The sequence below is a fragment of the Grammomys surdaster genome, unplaced genomic scaffold (assembly GCF_004785775.1).
Source record: "Grammomys surdaster isolate TR1022 unplaced genomic scaffold, NIH_TR_1.0 318624, whole genome shotgun sequence".
NCBI classification, from domain to species: domain Eukaryota; kingdom Metazoa; phylum Chordata; class Mammalia; order Rodentia; family Muridae; genus Grammomys; species Grammomys surdaster.
The window spans coordinates 2,272-13,278 of NW_021626914.1; the positions used below are offsets into that span (position 1 = coordinate 2,272).

The following is an 11,007-nucleotide window of genomic DNA, read 5'->3' on the forward strand; positions in this document are numbered from 1 at the left end:
GTGTAGTCTATGTTCAATAACTTGGTGCTTCTAAAAGCAGTACCATCCAGCCATTCAGGGCAATGCCCTTCAATCCTTCTTCTGTATATTTTATTTGGGTTACAGGTTAGCAGACCTCCATATGCCTTCTTTTTTAACAGCTGATATAATTTTATTCAGTACTAAAAATTACAGATTTTTGTGACAACATATAAATAAATTTCTATTACAATACATTGATACTCTGAATTAAGAGAATATAACAAAATATTTATTCACAAGCTGAAAGGCATGTGCTTTGTTTAGGGGTCAATTTTGATTCTTAATTTACATTTATAGCAATGACCGATACAATCAGGTACAGACGCCCTTAGATATTTCCAAGTTCCATCTGTAAAAATATGCTCTTAGGCACATTGCCCGTAATCTCAGTACTCTGGACGCTGAAGCAGGGTAATTAATCTGAAACCAACCTGGGCTACATAGAATCTGTTTCAAATACAGACAGACACACAGGCACAGAGAGAGAGGCAGACAGACAACATACACAGACACAGACACAGACACAGACACACAGACACACACACACACACACACACACACACACAGACACACACGTGTAGAGAGTATAATTAACCACCCTGTACTTGATAGATAGTAGACAACCTGCCCCCATCAACGTTAGAGTGGTGTCTATAATACAGGTTTGTCTCCACAGGTGCCCAGCTTTAATCTTTACGTTGGAAAGTAACCTTGAGGTGGTAATTAACACCTGTACCAATTCTTATAAAAAATGAACAACTTCGGGTTTTTAGGGGTTTAGGGGTTTAGGTTTCTGCGGTTTGGGCACATCCAGATGTCTTCATAGTCTGCACTCATTCCCTTTGCCCAGCGACCGACTGTGATGATTTGATCTGAGTTCTGATTTTCAGGGCAATCTTTCTTACAATGTTCCTCGGAGCCACAGAGTTTACAGCTGCCACCATCAGCGTAGATCCCTTTGGTATTGTTGGGCAGGATCTGGACAGGTGTCCCATTTCTCCACAGGAAAAAAAAAAAACAGTTTGCAAAAGGAAATTCACCAAGCGCAGTGTCTACACGAGCTCTGTACTTCCTCATCTCGTGCTCCATGGACCCACAGCGGTAAAGAATGTGAGTGTCCATGTCCTGACTCTCTGGTCCAGCTGGGCGTTAGCAACTCCACGGCCAGGTTGTCGACAACGGAAACATACCATTGCACTCTTCTTTGCTGCCGTCTGTTTAGCCGCCTTCCTTTCCCGTCGACTGTCCTTCTTTAAGGCCACTGCAATTTTTTCCTTATTTCCCGGCTGTCGGCTGCCATCAGCTCTCCATCGTGAGCTCTGTTTCAGGTACTCCATGAATCCACTCACATGTCCATTCAAGTGCTGTTTTCTTTTTGTTCTTTTTGCGTTTTGCTTGAGGGGCATCGTTTCTAAGGGACAGCCCACTGCTTTGACGTTTGCTTATGATTTGGAAGGTTTTGGTTTGTTCTATCCAAGACCCCTTCTTCATGTCCTCCCAGGATGTCGCTGACAAGGGTCTCTTACTATTTGAAGTAGTAAGTGTAGCTCACCTAGTCATGGTTGGAGCAGAAGTACTTTACTAATTCTGTCTGAATCCTCCAGAGCAGCTGAGTTCATATGGCTTCTGGGTGCTCTGGTTAATCCTCTCCATCTCTGGTCCCCAGCTCTTCCATTCCTGCATCTTCTGCTTCCCTCTGTACTTAAACGGTTCCATGCCCAGCAGTTCTGGTTACTTTCCTTTTTATATGTTTCACTATTTCTCTCCTTTAAAGCGACCCACTTCCATGTCCTCTTCCTAGTTTTCTGGGTTCCACAGGTACTTCACCATGTTAAAAAGAAGCAGAGCATAAAAGTTATGATCTGCATATGAGAGAGAATATGTGGTGTTTGTCCTTCTAAGCCTGGGTTACTTCTTTTAGTATAATTTTCTCTCATTTCTCTGCACGTTTCAGTTTCTTTTATAGCAGAGTAAAATTCCATTGTGTAAATGAACCACATTATTTTCATTATTCATTCAGCAGCTGATAGACATCTAGATTGCTTTCCTTTTCCTCGCTTCATTGTGAATAGAATGAACTTGAACGTGTGGGTGTTTCTGTAATATCATATTGTCCTTTGAGACTATGCCCCGATGAAAGGATAAGGGAATGGAATGCTGGTTCTGTGCCCTTGCCCAGGGCCAGATTTGGCAAGGTCTAGTCTGGGTCTGGGGCTAAGGCCTTGAACAAGTTAAGATTTCCTTTCCTGGGAATCTGACTTTTCCTCTCTGAAAAGACTGCTGTTACCAGTCTTTCTTTCTTCATTCATTTATTCACTTTACATTCAGATCAAAGCCCAGTCTCTCCTCTTCTCCCAGTCCCTACCTTACAAATCCCTCTTCCTATTACCCTCTCCCCTTCCCACCTCCTCACTGGTACCACCCACCCTAGGACATCCAACTTCAGTAGGACTAAGTGCATACTCTCCCATTGAGGCCCAACCAGGCAGTCCAGGTAGGGGAAGAGGATCAGTCTGAAGGATGCTATGTGCTCCTCTGTGAAGCACTTTGTTGTTTTTTTTGTGTGTGTGCAACATTGCTTCATAGCTTTGTACCATCTTCCTTCCATTGTGTGACAGCTTTCTGCTGACTCTGTCCCATTTTACATCCACAAACTGGATACAAGATGCTGTACTTAATAAACCCACTTGGCATAAGTCATCCAGTTATCTAAGACCTGGTCCCAGCTTGCTTTCTAGCGTCATTATTATTCCCAGTCTTCCCCCTTGACACCTGATTGCTGTTTGCAAACCTTACTCCTTCTGATTCGAACCAATTTGATAGTCTTTTGAGTATTTCCGAGAAACGTCCAGACTGATTTCCAAACTGATTGCACTAGTTCCCACCAACAATACATAGAGGTTCTGATTTACATCACATCTATGACAGCATTGGTTGTTTTTGGCGTTCTTAGTGATGGTCCCTCTGACTGGGGCCAGATGGAATCTTAAAGTCGTTTTAATTTACATTTTTCTAATGGTCAATGAAACACTTCAAACACTAATAAACATTTCAAAGCATTTACTAGCCATTTGTCTGTCTTTCTTTCTTCCTTCCTTCCTTCCTTCCTTCCTTCCTTCCTTCCTTTCTTTCTTTCTTTTCTTTTTTCTGTTTTCTTTTTTCTTTTTGCAAAATCTTTATTTACTGCTCTAAAAAACAGGAGTCTATTTTTAAAACTTGGGTTGTTTGTTTTGTCAGTCTATTAACTAGTTTTTGATGATTTTTGTTTTTGTTTTGTCAAGTGGACACAAACTAGGTTCATCTGGGAAAAGGGACCCTCAGTTGAGAAAAATGCGCCCATTAGATTAGCCTTTAGGCAAATCTTTGGAGACCCTTCCAGGATTAAATATTGATAATGGAGGGAGGTGGGGAAAGCCAGGCGTGTAGTCCTGAGCTGTGTTACAAAGCAGGCTGATCAAACTATGGAGAGCAAGCCAGTAAGCAGCAGCCCTCCAAGGCATCTATTTTGGCTCCTGTATCTAGGCTTGGCTTCCTGACCCGACTTCTCTTCATTATTATGTAAGAGAAAATAAACCCTTCCTTCCTCAACTTCCTTTTAGTGATGGTGTTTTATCACAGCAATAGAGAGATAAGACAACTGATGTTTAATTGTGTGTGTGTGTGTGTGTGTGGTGTATTCTGACCACTAATCCTCTGTCAGATGTATAGCCAGCAAAGATTTTGTGTTGCTGTATAATTTGAAACCAGATATGGTGATGCATCTTAAATAATTCTTTCTATTGAGGATTGCTTGGGCTAGCTTTGGTCTTCTTTGCTTCTTATATAAACTTTAATATAGTTTTTCTATGTCTTTGAAGAATGGACCTGGAATTTTTATTGGGATTGTATTGAATTTGTATATTGCTCTTAGTAGGATGGAGATCTTTATGATATTAATTTTTTTCAGTTCCTGCGTGTGGAAGATGTTAGAACAAATGTAATTTATTTAAAAACGAGAAACTTCCAAAGAATCAAGACAGAAAGAACACATTATAAACAGAACCTTCTTGCCTTCATAAATTTTGTTATGATGTTCAATAAACAGATCTTCAATATTTACCACACTGTGATTTCAACAAAAACATTTCCTAACCAAGCTTACAAAACTGAAAATATGGGAGGCAGAGCTGATCATAATATATTCTCTGTGTGTATGAAGTTCACAAAAAATAATAACTAAAAATCTGTTACCAATCACCAAGCTACAGGCCTGAGAATCCAAGGGTCCAAATATACACACATACTAGCTCATCAGTTATGAAGCAGGGCAGGATAATGATCTCATAACAAAGAAACAGGGCTCATAACTGGAAAGTTCTCAACTAGGGTGTCATTGCAAGAAAGGCCTTAGCTTGGATTCTAATTGGTTTGTTGGACTCACACTCCTAGAACGTATTATTTTGAAAGATTACGTAGTTCTTTTGTGTGATGATACTGGGGGTGGAGCAGTCTTGTGCATTCTGTGTTGGGTTATGCTATGTCCACAGCCTTCATTTTAATTTTTTATTTTCAAACAGTATCTTATTAGCTTAGCCAGGATGGTCTTGAACTTTATTCAGACAGACCTTAATTTTTGATCTTCTTGCTTCAGTCTTCTGAGTAGCCAAGATTACAGGCCTGTACCATCAGGGCTGGCCAGTTTGGCCATTTTTTTTTTTTTGGTTCAAGTCCCCATGTATACTTATAGTGATGTAAAACATTATTCTAACTTATATATACTATACTTTATTGTCATGATCTCCAGGTAAAGGAACTTATCATATAATACATGTCAATATGTGACATAGCAAAACTGTGTCAATACCATGTGACAGTTGTGTGTGCTTTCTTTCCATTTTCTTTGTGTGTGTGTGTGTGTGTGCGTGTATGCATGCATGCATGCAGGGTTTGTAGAAGAGGGGAGTCTGCTCAAGTGTTTGGCTATGTATGTGTGTGTGCATGCATGTGGAAGCCAGAGGACAACTTCAGGTATCATTTCTTAGAAATCATCTATTTCTTGTTCTTTTTAAATATATTTTAAATTGTATGCATGTGTTTCTATGTGGGTTTTTGTACCTGAATACAGGACCCCCAGAGGCTAGAAGCGAACATCAGATTCCCTGGAGATAGAGTATTAGGAAGTTGTGAGATAACTCAAGTCTGTACTGGGAAAGGAACTCCAAACCTCTGCAGGAGCAGTAGGTGATGTTAACTGCTGAGCCATTTTCCAGCCCTTCTTGTTATTTTTAAAAAATTATTTCTAAATGAGAAACTATACAAATTGATGGTGCTGTAATGTGATGTTTTGATATATAGGTATATTATACAATGAGGATAATCTACGTATTATCTCAAAAAGGTGATTTCTTTGTGATGAAACATTTAAAACTTTCTAGAAATTTTGAAATGTGCACTCCATCATTGAGAATTAGACATCCTAGCATGCAGTAGGAACGTATTTGCCTTTTCTAGTTGCAAGTGTGTTGGCTGGCCTCTCTCCCCCCTCCTTAAGCCTCTTCTCAGCTTCTGGTAAGCATTATTTTATTTTCTGCTTTTAGGAGTTCTAATTTTTTTAAAGATTTTATTATGACTAAAATCATGCAATATTTGTCTTTTTGTCTGGATTATTTTTAATGATCATAATCTGCACCAAGTTTGTATATGTTGTCCCAAATAACAGGGCTACATCCTTTTATTGTTGCATTGTGCATGTGAACAACCTTTGCTTGATCCACACATCAGTTTACGGTCACGGTCACTTGATTCTTCTTAGACTTGACTCTTTAAAGTTGAATCTATTGGATAACCTTTGATTTTCCTGTACCTGGATATTAGTGTCTTTTTCTAGGAAGTTTTGTGGTATTATATCTTCTCTTATGGTTTTCCTAAAATCATATACTGTATCTTAATTTTCTTTAAAATTTTTTACTTCATTTATTTTTGTGCGTATGCATGTATGAAGTACATATGTGTTGGGAGGTAGGCATGTCCATGTGCACATATGCAAGACTCAGAGTCAATGTTGAGCATGTGCCTTTCTCACTCTCCTTTTTTATTGAGATAAGTCTACCAAACTCGAAACTCTCCTACCTGGCTAGATTGAGCAGCCAGCAAACCCATTGGAGCCTTCACCTCGCAGGTTCTGAGAATCAAAACCCAGATCCCCATGTTAACTGTGCCATCTACCCAGGTCTTTACCTGGTTTCCTCGGGTCTTATGAATGTACTTTAATACATACACGTTCCAATTCTTATTTCTGTGAGTAGAAGAGACCCTTAGTCTGCCAGCTTGCCATTTCCCTTTTCTCTTGTTTTGATAAGGCATAAGTGCTTCCTACCAAACTTAAAACATACATAAACAAATTTAAACAACACACTTAAAATGGATTCATATAGAAAAATTCAAAAATACCATTTATTTTACATAAAAAGTATTTGTTCGGGGGCTGGAAAGACAGCACAGCCGTTAGCAGCTATGTGGCAGCGCAAAAACCTCTGTAGTTCCAATTTCATGGAATCTAGCGCCCTCTTCTGGCCACTGAGGGTACTGCAGGCATCTGCTCTATAGAGAGAAAAAAACATTCATATATACAGAATATAAAGATAAATCATTAAAAAACTGTTTGATCTTTGAAAATCATTGATCTAGAATCACTATCTTACCTTTAGACAAGATGTCTCCTAAATATGAAACGTGAAAGTTGGAAGAAGTAAAAGATAAAAATGAAAAGTTTGTCATGATAAGCATACCTGACATCAGACCTCACTGGCCCCTGCATCCTTACTGAGCTAAGAACCCTTTCTGCCCAGGCAAGACTTTTCTACAATAAACATGAGTTAGAACAAGAGGGGATCCATTCCACTTGTTATTTTGAGTACTTCCCCCCTTTCTTTCCTTATTATACGTTTTTGGTTGAAAATTTTTCATACAATATATTCTGATCACATTTCCCCTCTTCCAGTTCCTCCCAGATCCTCCACACCTCCCAACTCCATACCCCATCTTTCTTTAGAAAACAAATAGGCAAAGAAACAAACAAACCAGATTTAAAAAAAAGACTTATTTATTTTATGCATATGAGTACACTGTAGCTGTCAGACACACCAGAAGAGGGCATCAGACGCCATTGTAGATGGTTGTGAGCCACCATGTGGTTGCTGGGAATTGAACTCAAGACTTCTGGAAGAGAAGACAGTGCTCTTAACTTTTGAGCCATCTCTCTAGCCCAAACCAGATTTTTTTAAAAAGAAAAAAAAAACACAACACACACAGAGACACATAAATCCCATAAAAAAGGAATAACGGAAACCAAAAGACCAGTAAGACAAAAAAAATGCCCAAACAAAGCAATCAGAGACAAAAGTATGCAAAAAAATACTATTTAGTTGTTTCTGTGTTGGCCATCTACTGCTGGGCATGGAGCCTACCCTTAAGAATGGTTAACATACTTAGTGAGTCTTTACTGTATAAAACGAACTTCCCTTTGCAAGTGGATGGTTATTGATTAGTGATAGCTTCTTGGTTGGTGGAGAAGCCTATGCCTACTTCTCTGTTATTGCTGAAACCCCCTTTAGCTTAGACCTGTGCATGCTACCACAGTCTGAGTTCATACATGCATCAGTCCTCCTGTGTCTGGAAGACAGTTTCCTTAGAGTCATCCATCACCCTGGCTTTTACATCATTTACCTCCTCTTTGTATAACTTCCTGAGCTCAGAGGGGAGGGGTTTTTATGTTTGATGTACTGTATATAACTTGATAGTTAACTCTTTTAGTTTGGGAAACTTTTCTTCTATGACTGTTAAGAATATTCTCAGTAGCACTGGGGACCCCAATGGAGGAGTTAGAGAAAGGACTGAAGGAGTTGAAGGGGTTTGCAACTCCATAGGAAGAACAACAATATCAAACAACCAGAACCCCCAGAGCTCCCAGGGACTAAACAATCAACCAACCAAAGAGTATACATGGAGGGTCACATGGCTTCAGCCGAATATGTAGCAGAGGATGCCTTGTCAGGCATCAATGGGAGGAGAGGTCCTTGGTCTTGTGAAGACTCAATGTCCCAGCATAGAGGAATTTTAGGGTAGGGAGGCTGAAGTGGGTGGGTGAGTGGCTGGGTGAGCACCCTCATAGAAGCAGGGGAAGAGGAATGGGACAGGAGACTTACAGAGGGGAAACTGGTAAGGGGACAATATTTGAAATGTAAATAAATAAAATATCCAATAAAAAAGAATATTCTCAGTACTTTTGACCTGAGTTTGGGTTTCTCTTCTTATTGTATCCTAATTATTCATTGATTTTATCTTTTCATAATGTCCCATATTCCCTAGATATTTTGTGCCTGGATTTTTTTTCATTTTCTTTGACTTAGTTTCTCTCCTGCGTGTTTCATACTTTGTTGGTAGGCTTACTTCAGAGGATTTTGTTTGACTTTCAAAATTTTTCATTTCCAGTTTTACTTCAGTTTGGGTTCCCTTTAACGATTCTATTTCTACTTTCATGTCATGAACTCTTTTTATTATTCCATTTCACTGTTTGTTTGTGTTTTCATAGACTTCCTTAAGGGGTGTCTTCATATTCTCTTTAAGGTCCATGAGCATATTCATAATTGTTAATTTCATAACCTTGTCTTACACTTCAGCTATATGCTCTTCTCAGGGCCTACTGCAGTGGGGTTACTGGGTTCTAGTAGAAGCATATAGTTTTGACTGTATGTATTCGTGTTGTTGGTTTTTTGTTTGTTTGTTTTTTGCTAGCGCCTAGGCATCTAGCTAGAGTTACCTGTTTGAGGTGATTCTGGGTATTGTTATCCGGTCTTATCTTTGCTGGTTGGTTGTTCCATTTCTTGGTTTCTGTTACCCTCTTGGGATCTTAGGACAGTGTAGTGGCTGTGATATGCTTGGTAGAGACTGCTTTTGACAGAGAGGGGTATAGGCTAGGGGAAAAGGTCAAGAGGAGGTATTAGAGAGAACTAGAGGGGAAGTCCTGTTAACACCGAAGAGGCAGGGTTCCTGTGGCTTGAGGAGGGGTTTCTGCAAGTAGGCTGCAGAAGGACAACGAATATGTGTGGAGAGACAGGGATGAGAGTGTTAGGGGAGCCCTAGGTCTGTACTAACAGCTGGAGTCTCTAGTCGATGGAGTAGAGATTGGAGGAGGAGGACTTGAGATTGGAGAGACCATAAAGGAGGACAGAAAGGATAGTGAGAATCATCCACCTGAGTTCTAGCCTGCTGTGGCCAATGGGGGTCCCTGGTACAAAGTATTTCTAGATGTCAGTGGTGGGCACAAAGGAAAGGCTGACTGTTAAAGAATTGAAAATCTTCTACATTGTTGTTTATGTATGTATGTATGTATGTATGTATGTATGTATGTATGCATGTGTGTATGTATGTATGTATTTATGTGTGTGTGTTCTATGTGTGTGCATGTGGGGGCCAGAAACAACCTGCAGGATTTACTGGGTTCTCTCTTTTCATCATGTGTGTTCAGCGGATGAAACACAGACCATCAGGCTGAGTAGCAAGTACCTTATTGAGTGAGACATCTTGTCAGCCCCTCTCCTTGCTACATTTAAAAAAAATAAATCGTACTTTGTATATTTAAGAAATAAAACATGCATATATATATATTCATATATACATTTCTTATGTAAGTATTTATATGAATCATCCATCATCTTACTATTTTCTAATGTGCACTTCATTTATTTACATGAAAGATTATTATCTAAAAGAAGATGAAATGCCTTAGTCCCAGAAGAAAGTCTCAGATATTGGAAAGGACCTCAAGTTCAGTTTATTACAGATAAAGTCTTATTTAGTTAGGGTGATTTTGGCCTTTTAAGATATGGCTTTAAAGTAGGAAGAGTAACATAAATATTACCCCATATGCTATTTAAACTACCAAGTAAGAATCAAGATCTTAAATCTTTTAGCAAAGAGAAGATCCTTTTGAACTATTTTCCATTGTCTTCCTAGTCACTTCAAAGAAAGCTTTGGCATGAACGTTCATGACTTTCTTCTCTCCAAAGGAGGGCATGAGGACATTGCAAGGAGTGATTGGAATTGATTAACCCACCCACCAATTCCCACCTCTCTCCAAACTTCCTTATCAGGCCCTTGTAAGAAAGGAACAATGAATGAATGACTGAAAATCATCTTGAAAAGAATAAAAAAGTGAAAGAGCCACTTCTTAACTGCCTCTGAAAATGCTTGGAGCTATGGCATGGGTCATCTCCAGTCACGCTCTTGAATTTTACACATAGGGGATATAGTTCCCAGTGCTCATATTTGTGACCCCCATATTATAAGAGTCATTAACCCTACCTTGCCCCTACATTCCCACTACATTTTGTTATGTCTATGGACCTTATAGTCTCCCTACTTTCTTCCTCTGTAACAACCACACAGTATTATGCTCATGCTCTAGTGTGAAGACTGAGACCACTACTGCCATGCTATGCTGAGATGCTCTGAAGGGAATTGCTTGCTTACATTTGACCATTTCTGCATTTTACAAAATAAAAACAAACATCAAATGTTCAGTTATCTCTAGCATTCATCAATAAGTAGAAATCATGTAAAGCCTGATGCAATTTTTTTTTCCTGAATGAGCTTGTATCAGTTTGGGCTCCCACAGAAACCAATTAAAAAAAAAGAGTTCAAGTTCAGGTTATTTAGTTCAGACATGAAGGAAACACTTGTTGGGAGCAGGGAAGCAAGAGAGGCCAACAGAGAAGTCTATAAAGGTGATATTCAAACATAAATCAGATAGGATCTCTAAGAGGCAGGGTAGAAAGCCCATTGACTGCCAAGGAAGCAGAGGCATTTATATGCCAAAGCCTGTCAGTTTATGGGCTGTTAGGGAGTGCATTGTTTTGAATGAAAGTCCCTTATGGCACTTGTTTCCTCCTTTCTTTCGCTTTCTTTCTTTCTTTCTTTCTTTCTTTCTTTCTTTCTTTCTTTCTTTCT

General features: G+C 39.3%; 1 pseudogene; it reads right to left on the reverse strand.

Annotated features, from left to right (window-relative positions):
• Nucleotides 1-790: 790 nt before the first annotated feature.
• Nucleotides 791-1,581, reverse strand: LOC114616373 (annotated as a pseudogene).
• Between the last annotated feature and the right edge of the window lie 9,426 nt (nt 1,582-11,007).